Here is a 15,527-nt window from a genome sequence, read left to right as displayed (position 1 = left end):
TGTGTTCGAACTTTCTCGACAATCCACGTGTACTAGTATATATAAATACATTTGAAAAATATGAAATTAGTTATTGGTGAAGTGATTTATTACTATTACTTACTTACTTTAAATTTTGTCATTTGTTATTATTTACTTTAAATTTTGTCAAATACTGTCTTCAAACAACAGGTTATGGCTAAAAATTGATATGAAAGTCCATAAAATGTCAATATCAACCAGATGTACAGTACGCGGCGATAAATATTGGACATCAACATATAGAAAGAGATAATCGGCTAATTTAGGCTTCGTGGAGCGTTATCTCTGTCGCACAAAATACGACTGACAAAACGTCACATAGTGTGGGACAGAGATAGTGCTCTACGAAGTCAAAATTAGCAGACTGTCTCTTTTCAAAAGTTGATGTGCAATATTTATCGCCGGGTACTGTATATGTCCAAACGCCCACGTGTTAAATTAAATATATGGACTTTTATTTTTAAACCTTATGTACTAGGGGGACCGGAAAGTAATGTCGCTTTCTGAAGTTAAATTCACACATCTACATTTTATTAAGTTATTATTTCTAATAAATAATATATTCAAGTTCGTTATTAACAACCTTTTGCTATCTAGTATACAAATTTTCAATGCCGGAGCGGTGAAAATCGATCTGTTTTTTCTGTAAAATATGTCGAAAGAAACGACATTACTTTCCGGTCCCCCATTATTAAAATCGGATTATGTTACACCGTCGTTGTTTCAGTCGATGAACGCTTACATATATGAATAGTCTTGTAATTTAAATGGAATAATAAAGGCGTGTTCACATTACAACTATGGTGAAATCGCTTCACCAATTCCTATGAACATTTATGATGTTTATTCCATTTACTTAGTGTGAACTTACCTTTACTTTGTGTGTTATTAAAAAAATATTATTGTATGTAATTTGAATATCATTCTAATATCATATTTATGTGTATACAAATAAGCTTGGTTGTCGTGTGTGTGTCGTCGACTGGTGTTCGTTTACGAAGCTGTCCTAAATATAAAACAGTGATCGTGCCCTCTACGTTTCCCGTAGATCTTAAAATTCGTAGATTTTATATGTCTATATAAATGTTGAAGATAATATATCGTATTGTATCGTTGTTATATATAAGATATACTATAGACCTCTCGAATATTGTTCACTTTGGTTAAACCTTAGAATATTAGAAACGAGAATTACTATATGTTGTTTTGTTAAAAAACGAAAGCTATGTGCACATACACTGTGAATAGTGTTGCCATTTTAACATCATAAGTTAAGGTTTGATATCTTTTTGACATAATTTAATTTAATAAATGTAAACAAGTAAAAAAATCGTTGCAACGTTTTTAAAACCTACAATATTGGCCAAAGAACATACGGTTTGCCTAATGGCTGGCAACACAAGAAATGTCACATATATATTTAACCATAAAAAAAAACTTCTTAAGTCTTTTGAAAAATGAATTATTTTAAAAATAAATAATGTATCACTGAAATAAATCGATTTAATGATATATTTAACAGCAACACTGGAGATTTCATATGAATGATGCCAACTGTGAAAAAGATTTTTAAAGTTTATCTGGAGAATCAAGTTTAGACCGGAGAAAGTCTCAATAAAACACAAAAATATAACATAGTACTACATACAGGGTGATGGTTATAGTTGTAAAAGCTCTAAAGTGGTAAATACCTCAACTGTCAACCAAAAGCTTTTGTGTTTATGTCTATTTCCAATCAACCTGTATAAAGTGTCTGCAAATGAAATATGTTAAAAGCCAGTAATATCTAGCAATACTAATTCTGCAGACACAGATAATAAATAATAGTTAATTTTAATATGAAGTCATACAAATTTTGAATATTTTTACTTTCATTATTTTTGAAATCATACATTTTTAAGTATATCATACATGGATTAAAAGCAAATTATGTCATTTACCCCCTTTATTTTACACCTATAACCCATCATCCTGTAGACAGCTCTATCAGTATAAGTATAAACTTAAAAAAAAAACTTTTTTTATTAAATGACACTACAGCATGGTTGCACAGACTTATTAAGACTAGGGGCCGCTCGGGCAAATCATGAACTGATGGCGGGCCGGCCGCCAGAAGTATAGGTAATTAAATTTTTTTGGTTTTATTCTGGAACAGAATTCAATATTTTTGAATGTACGAGAGTATTATTTTTGCTGTCGGCGGGCCACCAGTATTCGACCGGCGGGCCGCGGTCTGTGCATCCATGCACTACAGTGTGGTGTAGTATTGTGTAGGAGACGAAATATAATTATTTTTTTCTATTAATTATTATATAATTCACTTGTTTCAGTATTCTAAGGCTTAACACCGTATTCTATGAATAAGTTTTTATTTATAAGTCAAGTTTGATCGAAATGTTTTATCTGTATTAATAGTTGACATATCATTATTACACAAAGTGTTTGTTTTATTGAAAATAGCTATCTATTGTATACGTTTATATTTCTGCCATCGTTGTTGGGAGGTGTCATTTTATTAATATATATACATTTTATCAAAATTGACAGACGATTAAAGGATTCTGTGTTACAGGTTCATAGTTTTATTTTAACATATTATACATATCAAAATTATTATTTTTTATTTTTATCTGTTTGTACGGGCTAATCTCTGAAATGCATGGTCCGATTTTGACGGGACTTACTCTGGCAGACAGCTGATGCAATAGGGAGTAGGAGGAACTTGGATTTCTCTTTTTTTAGAAAAATTCTTAAGAAGAAAAAAATGTCAAATTCCACGCGGACGAAGTCGCGGCCACAGCTAGTTTCATAATAAACAACTGTTGTTTCAGCCAATAGATGCCGACTGCAACGCCACCTACTAAAATGTAGCATATGGTCACTCTTGGCAGGCGAGTTGGCGATCACATTATGGTACGCAGAGAATGCTGCTGCCCATACTCTGGAAACTAGTTTGTGAGCAATGTGAATTATATTAAAGACTATCTCGAGAATCGAATCCTATAACTGCAGGTCTCAGACCTCTACCGCTGGGCTACCTACTTATTTATATTCATTTCATCATGTCAGGTCACAGACATACTGGAAGGCATAGGTTTCCCACAATGGTCGGTATTACGCTGCCCACATTTATAGACTTCCCACGTCTTTACTAAGTGGTCAGTCCACGCGTAGTCCACCACCTCACGGTCAGAACTCGAGAACTTTTCAGAACCCAACGGTCTTCGGCTGCACGAGCGTTCCAAAGATTCCGTAATGCATGGTAATTGGGATTTCAAAATTAGTAGATATCAACCCTCTGGTTTGTAATCATAAACGAAGACTTATTTTGCGAGTCGACAAGTAACAAAAATAGACATTTTTATCAATTTATTAACTCCGGATCTGGCTTGTGAAACATTGCTAAAAAATACCTTATTTTTTTTACTATAGGAATTAATCGATATAAGTTTTTAATGTGATAATAAAGATTTTTGACAAAACAAAGAAACCGTTCACGATTTTTTTTTTAAATTGAAATAAGGTGAAAGTCACCAAATTAATCCAACAAATTGAATTTGCTATTTTCTTACCTTTACTTTGCGATATTATTTATTTTAAATTCTCTACTTAAACATTTTTTCGTAATTTTTAAAGACAGAAAAAAAAACCTAGAGATAGAATCTTGATGAGAAAGTGGTCGTTCATCATATTCATTGACATTGTAAATAGCATGGAGGCGAACACATGATTTCCAATGTGTGCTATCTTCTTTTGGATCATTTACAGTGCAGTATACACACAAACGGCCTTTAATATTTTTTAATCCGGCAATATTTTTCTCCTCGTTGTCTGGAATTTAGATAGAATCCGAAAAATATTTACCAATTCCATAGTTGTCTTAGGTATATACATATATATTTTTTTGTTTCTGATATTAACATTGTGCTTATCAAACTTCGTGGTAAAATCGTAACGTTTTTTGTTAAAAAAAAAATAGAAATATATTGAATGAAACATACACTAAACCTGCGCGAACTGACCCTACAGACTTAAAAAATTCAACAAAACAAATCTCGACGGCTATTTGCCTAGAGATGTTTAAAATACCCGGGATCCATCATCCAGAACTTAGTACTTTGAAACCACTTTAGATCATAAACTTACAAGACTTAAGTAGTATAGGCAAGTGTTAACAATGTTAGTCAGTCAATATTTCATTTCCTTTATTTTTTGCTCCTTAATACATTTTTAAGCAGTACCTAGGTCTATTCAAATCAATTCTTCGTTGAAATCGGACGATAAAACATGAAACTATATTTGTTGGTAATATGAGTCATTCAAAGACGGCATTATTGATATCATATTAATACAAAATGCAATAATACAATAAGTGGAAATTAACCAAAGATAAAGGGACCTTTGCCTGTTGGAAATATACCAAAACAGTAAACAATATTATTGTTATACGGAGCTTTTCCGTAATAAAATATATGAAAGTATATCGATATATAATAATAACTTTCCTTCGCCCGCTTCGCGATAATATTGAACGCATTCTTAACGCCCTTGTGGAATTTCTAAAAATACGTACGATAAAGCTTATTTATATTATGTTCCAGAGATATTATGACAAGAGTAGATAGATAGTAATATCATATAAAGGGTAGTGCAAAAGTAATATCATAATATTCCTTTGCTTATCGGCTATTTCTTTATATATGAACATCACAAATGTGAAAGCACAGTGACATTTGGCGCCATTTGTAAAAATTAAGTCACGTTCACAATTATGACATTACTTTTGCGCCACCTTTTAAATATACGGCTTATTGTGTGGCTTATCATTAAAAGTTCTTCTAATTTACAATTAATTTATATTAATTAATTAAATTAATACAATTAATTTTAATAATTTATAAACTGTATTGAACAGGTAGGTAAGCCGCTCAGAAAGTTATGAGAAAAGCAATTAAAATGTTCTTTCGTATTTACACTTTATTAAATTGTTTGTATATTTTATTTTTAAGCACATCAACAACGTAAACGCAAACATATTCGAAAACAATACAACAAATCCTTAAACTTGCGTGCAAGTTAAATATGCGCACAAAATGTTCATTAAATTATGAATTTACACAATTACGAATGAAATTTAATGCGTATGAACCAATTTCAATAACCCATTTTCCAGTGTACAGTCTTATGAAATTGAAAATTATATTAATCTAGTTTTAAATTTATTATAAGCAAACATCATTAGGTCACGCGTTGCTAAAACATTATTATAACATGATAATTTCATAATGCTGGTAATATTGTAAGAAAATTAAATTTAGAAGAAATATATATTTACTCTTAAATAATCCATTTATCAAAACTAATTACAACCTGCCAGTATTTCATACACAAAATCTATGATAAAAACCTCGTTCAATATGGCTTCGATTAAATATAAAACCTATCGCGTTTAATGACAGTACAACTTTATTTATTTATAACAATTATTTTGGAGACAACTAAAGTTTCTGTTAAGGTCGGCGCTGTTTGCCTTGTGGGACTTTTACAGCTTTGTCGGTCGCAGGACTCGAGCTAAAAATAAAATTGCGACAAAGGAAAACAGAGAATCATTTTTATTTATATATCTATATCTGGATTCTCGGCTCGTGCTAGGCCGAAATTCTGACTTGACCGAAACCGCTATACCGCGCATTAGGTATGCGCGCGGACAGATGCGGGACCGGCCGTTCAATTCCGTCAGTCCGAAGTCAACTCATTAGTAAACCGCCATGTTCTTAGATCGCTTTGCGGACAATTCAAAAAGTGACTGGGAGTACAGGGACTTCGGCTTGTGGCGTCACACGTTAAGCATTCCTATAAGTAGTGTCCAAAAGACCTAAACCGCGGTACCACGCCTTAGATATACGCGCGGTGAGAGAGGGGAGGATCGGCCATTACCGTTCCGTCAGTCCGCAATCGACGCCCGCTGCGGAGGAACTCATTGGCAAGCCGCCAAGTTCTTAGATCGCTTCGCGGACGGTTCAAGAAGTGACTGGATAAATAAAGAAATCTCGGCTTGTGTCCAAAAGGCCGAAATCCTAATTTGACCTAAACCGCGATACCACGCCTTAGATAAACGTGCGGTGAGATGGGGGGAGTATTGGTCTTTCCGTTCCGTCAATCTGCAGATAGCCTTCCTAAAGAGCTGTGCAGCTGTTTCGGTAGCAATATAGAAACGTAATACATTTTTAAAAGTTTTTTTTTTAATATTTATTAGGAGAAGGGTACACAGTTGACTCGATTGAGTGGTATTTAGTGAACCATAACTTTTTATATAGACGAATTAATCATCATGTCATCCATAGGACGTCCACAGCTGGGCCTGCACTATACATGTCCAATAAAGCTGGTAGGAAGCGTCTAGCATATAACAACTTCCGACGGCTTTATCAAGGTCTGAGAACCTTGTGAATGAACGGCATACGCTACGCTTGCTGGTCTGTGGTCTCCTCTTCAGCATTATGGATAAAAAAATTTATATCATCATATCAGACGATGCTGATGATATATAGAAACTTTCAAGATGCCTATTGTAAGGTACAGGCTTCTCCTTAACACTGCCACAATGTCATGCTTAGCCCGGATATCGTGATCCGATTTGCGCTAATATTAAACAAAGATAATTATGAACAATTTATTTATTCATCCCGCGGCATTTGTATATTTTTTTTGTCGATGATCAAATGTAATATAAAACGAGAGACGAAAAAAAAATTGATTGATAACGACATTTACGCAAAAACCAAAAAAGGTTATCGCGTTTCGATTGGGCACATAATAAAACAATGATATTCCACGATAGTTTTCATTATGAGGTCAGTCACCGATACAGCGATGCGATTGTAATTATTTTGATAAATCTGTTTAATTTATTTATATAATTAAATTAGATTTGAATTTATGAAAAAAAAAATTTCTCATACTTTTTGATTATCATTTACAACACTTATCTTATGTATGTTTTATATTACGTTGTATGACAAAAAAAATATACCTTACTCTGTTTTTAATACAATAAAAAAGTTATGACTTACACGTCAATATATATAACACAAAATATTAAAGTTTCATATGATACATATATCCTTTTTAAATCAAATCGATTTTAATGTCACAAAAATTACAAGGTTTTAAAAATAGAACCATTATTCATGTCAGCCGATATAGCCCCTCAAAGATCCAGTATTGCGTTGCTCGCATCCAGCGAACTCATTATTGTTATAATTAAAACATAATTTTATTAGATATAATCACGTTATAGACTGAGAGAATATCTACATAAGCAATACTATCGACTATCCAAATATTTTTTTTATACTTGCCTTTTAAATAAGAAAAGGAACAATATTTAGACTTTGTGTTTGGCACTAATCAGTGTAACATAACTCCTGAAGATGCCCCGTGGAGGGGTGAAACACGTCATTTGCCGGGGGCAGTTGTGTGATTCGCATTGTTTGCCACATACGCATTTATCAGCGGGCTGGCGGACGGTGCACTTTGTTGCACGGCTACTACTTCATGTGCGGAAGTGGCTAAATATTGGTCCTTTTCTTACTTAGAATGGACTTCCGCAAGGTAACGCCTGATTCCATTAAATACTTGCATTTTAGTCCCAGATTTTCCGAAGCACCCACAATTGCCTAGAGGGCGCTGGAGCATTTCATCGGAGTAGTTACGAATCTGTAAAGTAAGAATTAATTTTTAATCGATGCGTGATATATTTATAATTGCTATATGAGGGCGTTGTAATCTTTTATATAAAGGCGGTATTAACTCATGATTGATAAAGAACCTATGTTTCAGTTATATAAAAGCAAATATATTTTTAATAGAGATTAATTTTAGTATCTTCTGTTCATTAAAAATACTCGTATCTTTAACCTCTTCTTTGCAGTTAGTAAACGTTAAGTTCTGGAACAGAAATTTGCGAAAATAGTATATAAACATCATTCGTAATTTATTCCTATGTCCCCAAGATGGGCCAGAGGGCGTCCACAGTACGTCGCCATCCCGAGCGGTCTTGAGCCTCGCGCTTTACTTCGCTCCACGTCATTCCAACTGCTTTCACTTCTGCAGTGATTGTCCGCCGCCAGGTTTGCTTTGGTCGGCCATGTCTTCGCTTTCCTTGAGGATTACATTCTAAGGCTTACCTCGGTATGTGTTCAGGATCCCTTCGGAGCGTGTGGCTTATCCAGTTCCACTTGCGGCGTTTGATCTGCTGGTCTATTGATATCTCACCGCATCGTTCCCAGAGATCTATGTTGGAGACTTTCTCAGGCTAGTATATACCGATAATACGTCGAAGACGTTTACGAACACTTGGAGCCGACGCGAGATATCTTTGATTATGTATCAACATACGATTATTTAAAAAATTTGTAAACGATTTCTAAGTCACGGCATTGAAGTGATCGAATGAGTATCGCGCGTTTTAAAGAGTAATAATTCTTACGTAAATGCTCGACCGCAATTTTGTTCACATTTCGGTATTCGAAAGATAAGTAATGATGTAAATTTAACTGGTTCCTAAGTGCGGAGATTTCACTCAACTGCCTCTGTTATGAACACACCAGGACCATGGCTCTGTCGATCTTCAAGGACTTTCGAAAACATTGGATTGGTTGAAAGCAGTTTAAGTGAAAAATAAATTCTTTTAAAATTAAAATTGTTCAAGAACTAAGATAAAGTATTTTTTTGTCACTCAGAAAACAATTGTCATACGATTTTGGAGCGTTTTTACACTGTAAATCCCATTGTTTAGGCTCATTTTCGCTTAAAAAGCCACGTCAACTAGGAACACTGCCGTTATTGTAGAAGAACCCGTAACCCTCGACTTAAACATCAAAAACTAATATATTGCCTCTGGGTAACTGTTTGAAGTGCCTTATCCAAGAATGAGATAATTGGACAATTTTACTTACGAAAATTCTCGAAGCCAATCGACGAATATCAATACTAGAATTGTCGACGAATGATTATGCATTTTTTGTCGAACCTGCGACCTCCTCCATTACACTCATCACACATGTGGTTCCAACAGAATAGTGCGTCTGCACACACGACCAGGGCTTCAGTGAATTTGCTTCGGAAAGCTTTCACCCGAAGCTGAACAGTCGGTTTGGGGATGTCCGTCGCCACCGAGGTCATTCGACTTTACTCCAATGGATTTTTATGAGGTTACCTCTGAGAGAGAGATTACAATAACAATCTCCGAACTCTTGTGAATATAAAAGAGAATACTCGACGAGAAATCAGGTCAAGGACTTTGTGTTTGGCACTAATCGGTGTAACATAACTCCTGAAGATGCCCCGTGGAGGGGTGAAACACGTGTTGAGTAATTTGGCGGTGGCGGTTGTGTGATTCACATTGTTTGCCGCATACGCAATTATCAGCGGGCTGGCGGGCGGTGCATTTTATTGCACGACTACCACTGCATGTACGGAAGTGGCTAAATATTGGTCCTTTTCTTACCAAGTTTACGGTAGCTTGTGGAGCAGAACGTAAGGCTATTTTTGAACAGTGTGTACAATTCGACAGAAAACATTTGGATTTCATACTCTTTAAACAATAAACTCCGCATTTTTATTCTATCGTTTAATGCTTTTATTAGAAATGTGTATTAAAAATTACGTATTTTATTTAAATTTAAAAACACAAATCTGTCATCAGACATCCGTACACAACCTGTTGATGCCTGGAACACTTTTAAAAAATTTATTGTCATCCTAGCATTAAACGCTACAGATATATTGTCAAGAATTTTTAATAATATATAGGAGTCCAAAAGGATTTTTACATCATACAGAGAAGGACAAGCGGTATGTACAACTGATACCAACCAATAAACCTTGTCTTTAATATTATCCTTAAAAATAAATATAAAAAGGAGTATCCCTTTGTAATTTTAAAATGACCCTTTTACTTACTACATGCATCTAATATATATATACGATATACATACCAAAATTTGTTTTTTTTTTGTCTGTCTGTGTGTTCCGGCTAAACTTTGAAATGGCTGGATCGATTTTGTCGGGACTTATACTGGCAGGTAGCTGATGGAATAAGGAGTAACTTTGGTTACTTTTATTATAGAAAATTTTTTAAACGAAATTAAAAACGAAAAATGAAACAGTTTTTTTTACAAATTCCATGCAGGTGAAGTCTCGGGCTTAGCTAGCTTATACATAATATTTATACATTCATGTCAGCCGATAGACGTTCACTGGAAGGTATAGGCCTATTAAATAACGTTACTATGTTAATATATATCAACAATATAGTACTGTTAGTCCAATAAACATACTATCTGAGGCGGAGCCAAAACTAAACACCAACAAAAACATCGTAACAGAAGGTAATATTTTAATTTTTGTTATTATGCACACTGAACTTCCCTCTTCTTCAAGTTTCTTCTCTTATATCTATCCTATAGTGCAGGGTAAGCAATGCACACGGGCGCCGCCGTCTCTGTGGGCGCCGCTGCGCTCCCTGAGACAGCTAAGAGCATCGTCTTGGACCATCATGGTACAACAATGATATAATAGAAGCGGCCAGCTAGCGCGGTGGCGGCAGTTATCAAACGCGAGCACCCTATGAGCGGCTTCTTTTTCGAACTTTTTGCTTCAACTATAAATAAACCTTATTTCACTTACTTAAAGTTTAAAAGCGGCCAGACAGCGCGGAGCAATGAATGTTATTCTGACGTCATAAGAAGAAAGGCCGTTACTAATACCATACTGTAAGCTACACCTACTTATAAAATAGCTCGTTGAAATATGAAAAAACTTTCTTGTTGTGCAAAGTTAATAGTTATAGCCGCGGCGGGGGGGATTTAGTCAGGCCTAGGGGACGCCAGGGTTTCATTGCTCACGGGCGCTACACGAGCTAGAGACGCCTTTTCCAAAGGTTGTCTAGTAAATCGCCTCGATCGATAAAACCACCTGTTGTACCTTTATATAAATTTCTTTTTTTAGTTATTATTTATGTTATTTTGTTACATTTACTTTTTGATGTACTCTTTATAGCTTTTGGTGTACAATAAAATGTAAATAAAATAAATAATTGTCACTTCTTGATAAAATTTCTGACATGTTATCAAAATTTCTATGGTTAGGACTTTTAGCTATTTCATCATGCGATACTTGTATTATCATCATCGCTTCAGCAATAGGACGCTCCTTCTGGAAACAGGCCTCCACCATAGACTTAAAAAGTACCAGATGAAAGCGGTCTGTGTCAAAAGACTTATGATTAGCCTTAACAGGTTCCTCTGTCTACCTTACTGTCAATCGTCCTATCTGATACTTTAGCAAAGAAAATACAAGCATTTTTATATCAATATATTAATATTATCCGCCATAGTATCCGGCGTTTGATTCGGCACATACGACAAAAACATGCTGCATTTGTAAAGCGTTTTCTTTGTCAAACGGTGCTCTAAAAGATTTGTGTATATATATATAACTGTCTGTGTTAATATGAGATTTATAATTTTTTCGACGGGAAAAATCAAATGCAAGACGCGGGGTTTGATCATCTCATGTCTGTATTCAACGTAGTGCCTCTCAAACCGATCCAATGTTCACGCCTTTCTCCGAGTAGATATCAATTAGTCAATATAATACTCCAAGCGACGCATGATAAGATGATAATTATAAAGAAAATATTTGAACAATAAATATAATGTTGCAAAGTAAAATAGTAAGGGAACCTAGAATGTAGTGGTTGAAGATGGATGTATGGCTAATGGAATGAAAGAGAAAGACTGGGAAAATTGTAGAACGAAAAAAACAGTACGACAGATAAGGTGATACATGAAAGAGAAGAATGATAATAATAAAAAATATGAATAAATTACTAGAAATAAAAAGTCCCTGTCCCACACGAGATAGGGGAACGAGAGGTTCCCAACAGCGGGGACCATAAAAAAAAGCGACGCATCTCGCGTAGATTTTTTTTTAATTTATTAGTTCGTGGATTTCAAATCCGCGAGCCGTGAGTCCGAAGTAGCTGGTAAAACCAGAAGCTAGCATCACCAATCGAATATAGCATATAGGGCCAATGTCTTCAAGGTAACCCAAGACCTCAATGTAGACCACACTTTTAACTCCTCAGGCTTCATGAAGCCGCAAAAGTTATATTTAGCATACTGCAAACAACACACGTCAAGGACAATAGAAATCAGTGAAATATTTACGTCAAGAACATACGATAATATATTATTGTATCTAAATACGGTGCCTACATGTCGAGATACACTTTCTAGATAAGTTATTTATCCACAAACTGACTCCCATTCATATAGATAAGAGTTAACAATTTATGTTTGCGCCGATTTATGGTTTACAATAATAAAGCATATCGGCGAATGTTTATACTTCTTTTTATTGTTTTCTTATTGATCTCTTCGGAAGTTATCGTTAATATTAATTTACAGTGGCGCTGAAAAAAAATGTATACGTTAAATTTCATGTTTACATTCAATAACAATTTGAGAAAGAACTTTGATTTCAATTCTAACTTTATTCTTATTGACTCAATTAATTTTTAACTTAATTAAAAAAATTAAACTCTGTCATTGTAGTACACGCAAATTTTTTTTTAAAAGAAGAAATTCAAATGTTCTAGAACAGAGATTCCCAAAGTGGTCTATGTCGACTCCTAGGGGTCTATGACAACCTGCAAGGGGTCTACGTCAGCGAAAAAAAATTTGAGGGTCCATGAAATGAAAATGGGAGTCCACGATAGTGGATCCTATTTACTTGGTGTGGTACCTATTTACTTACATCATACTATCTTACAATATCAAAACATTTAAATTATTTATAAAAGTACCTACTTATTAAGTAAAAAAATTATTATATATCTTTATAAAATTGTGTAAGTTGTAGGATGTTCTTATTCGCTTTGTGGTCGCAATACATTTTGAAGATACACTAAACTTCACTACAGTTAGAAATTTACAGGAAATCAATATCAGGTAAGTACCTCTACCCAACACGGAAAAACATGGCAAGGAGTCTACGACACAAAAAAGTTTAGGGAACTCTGTTCTAGAATATTATAGTAAATAATGTATACATGAAAAGTGAATAACAAAATTTATGCTCCTTTAATTATTTCATTTTATAATATCTTGGCATAGCCGCTGTTATAAAAGCATTTATAATTACTCAAACAAAGTAAAATATATATTTTCAAAAGTAGTATCGTCCAGTTTAAGAAATTTCTTTTGTGGCGTTTCTTATTCCTTATTTAAATTTCCATATTTACCAATGACAGCTTGTTTTTGGAGAAATTATTTCATTTTTTATTTTGTCTAATCAAAACTTAAGAAACTCTGTAAACTTTTAATGAATAATAAATAAATAAATATATTTTGTTAAGAGATTTCGATATTTTAACAATTACGACTAGTTCACTAATCTAATTTTCGTACGAAAATTGTTGATATCTTTTACCAACAACGGAAGGCCGACCGATCAACGTGGAAATATTTTAAGAAGGCATATGCCAGTTTCATATACAAACTTTTTGGTTCTCTGTAAAGATATATTTATTATACATAGTAGATATTGGTACGACAACGACGTTATACATTTCCGATAGTTAACTTTCGAGATAATAAACGCATACTCAGCCCTGCGAATGTTTAGAAATTGCGAGACCTTTGACGATAAAGCATAATGTTATCTGTTCTCGAGTTCCCGCGCAAAACAATAAACGTCAAGGCAGTATCTGTATTGTAGGTACGGTAATGTCACAGATTAAAATATCGCAATGGACTTACGTCAAACTGTTGTTTACCGAGAGCGGTAATAAAAGGCAGCATGGGTCACCGAGACACACCCTTCCACGTGTCAACTCACACGATCTTGATCTTCCATTACGTAACGAAATACACAGATCGGATAATATCAATAAGTTTCTTTACTTCTAAAAACTTGACAAACATTTCCCCAGTTAGACTAACAGATTTTCCATTAGAAAACAGTACTTTTTTACACATAGTGATCGAACCGCGGACCCACTCGTGTAACTACGAATCAGAGGTCCAAGAGGGCTCTTACATCCAATAAAACCTTGACAAACATTTCACCAGATTCTAAAACTATACCCAATAAGATTGACAATATTTTGCAATAGATTTTTTTTTAATTTAAAAAAAAATATGGTAGTAGACATCGAAGTATTTAGATACGGAACTATAAAAGTGAAAAATTAAAAAAAAATTAACCTTTACCTTTTATTATATTTTAACTTTTCCCAAAAATATTGTATCATAACTTTAAATAGTACATATCTTTGAACTTCCAAATTTATACAATCTATACGGTATTGAAATCAATAACATGTTTTGTTATATTAATTACGCCTAATAAATTAGTAAAACCAATAGTGAGATATTCCATAGCATTGATTACACTTATTGTAAAATGGAATTAAAATTTAAATAAAAACACATCGCTTTGTCTTAATAAACGCATAGGGATAATATTATGTAGCTTACAAAATAAGGCAATATTTGGATAAAAGATTTTCTGAAATTCTCTGCTCTTTTCGGGTCAGATAGCTTCGGAATATACAATGATGTGAAGAGAGTGTAAAAATAAAAGAGCTTATTTTATATTATACTCTAGTTACTTACTGTACATGTCTTAAATATAGTTAATTAACCCGCACAGTTTATTGTAAACCAATAAAGATAATATTGTCAGAATTTTAGGTAATTCCCAAAATACAAAACAAATATTTTTTATCTTTCATAGGCGAATCATTTGACCTCTGTCTCGCCTGATGTTAGGCGGTGACGAGGCCTATGATAGTACATGCTTGCCTAAAAGAAACCTATTAACTCTTGAAAACTAAGTTATAATTGTCGGGAAACAATGAAAATGTAGGTTGTTCTGCTACTTGGCTGTTCACACTATAAAAATATTAGCAAAACGCTTAGTGCGGGTGAAAGGAATTTCAAACGTGTACGGATAATGTGAATCCTTGCGTCTTATTTATATATCTAGAAACTAGATCAGTGATTCCCAAAGTGGTCTATATCGACCCCTAGGAGTCTATAACAACCTGCAAGGGGTCTACGTCAGGGAAAAAAAATTTGGGGGTCCATAAAATTAAAATGGGGGTCCACGGTAGTGGATCTCAACACATACACCGATAGTACCTATTTACTTACATCATACTATCTTATAATATCAAAACATTTACATTATTTATCAAACTACCTATGAAGTAAAAAAAATATTATATATGTTTATAAAATTGTGTAAATTGTAGGATGTTGGTACTCGCTTTGTGGTCGCAATACATTTTGAACTTATAAAAATCCGAAAGTCGCAGTCGCAGAGCTTCGCTACCTTGCACTGACTTGTTCAATTCGTCACTCTATAAATACGAATGTAGGACAAACAAATAAATTTACAGGAAATCAATATCAGGTAAATAGGGGGTCTAC

This window comes from Battus philenor, unplaced genomic scaffold (genome assembly GCF_028537555.1).
Source record: "Battus philenor isolate CCGP_79_NKW_IND1 unplaced genomic scaffold, ilBatPhil1.0.hap1 SCAF_10, whole genome shotgun sequence".
Taxonomy (NCBI): Eukaryota; Metazoa; Arthropoda; class Insecta; order Lepidoptera; family Papilionidae; genus Battus; species Battus philenor.
Note: the sequence above shows the minus strand (reverse complement) of the source record.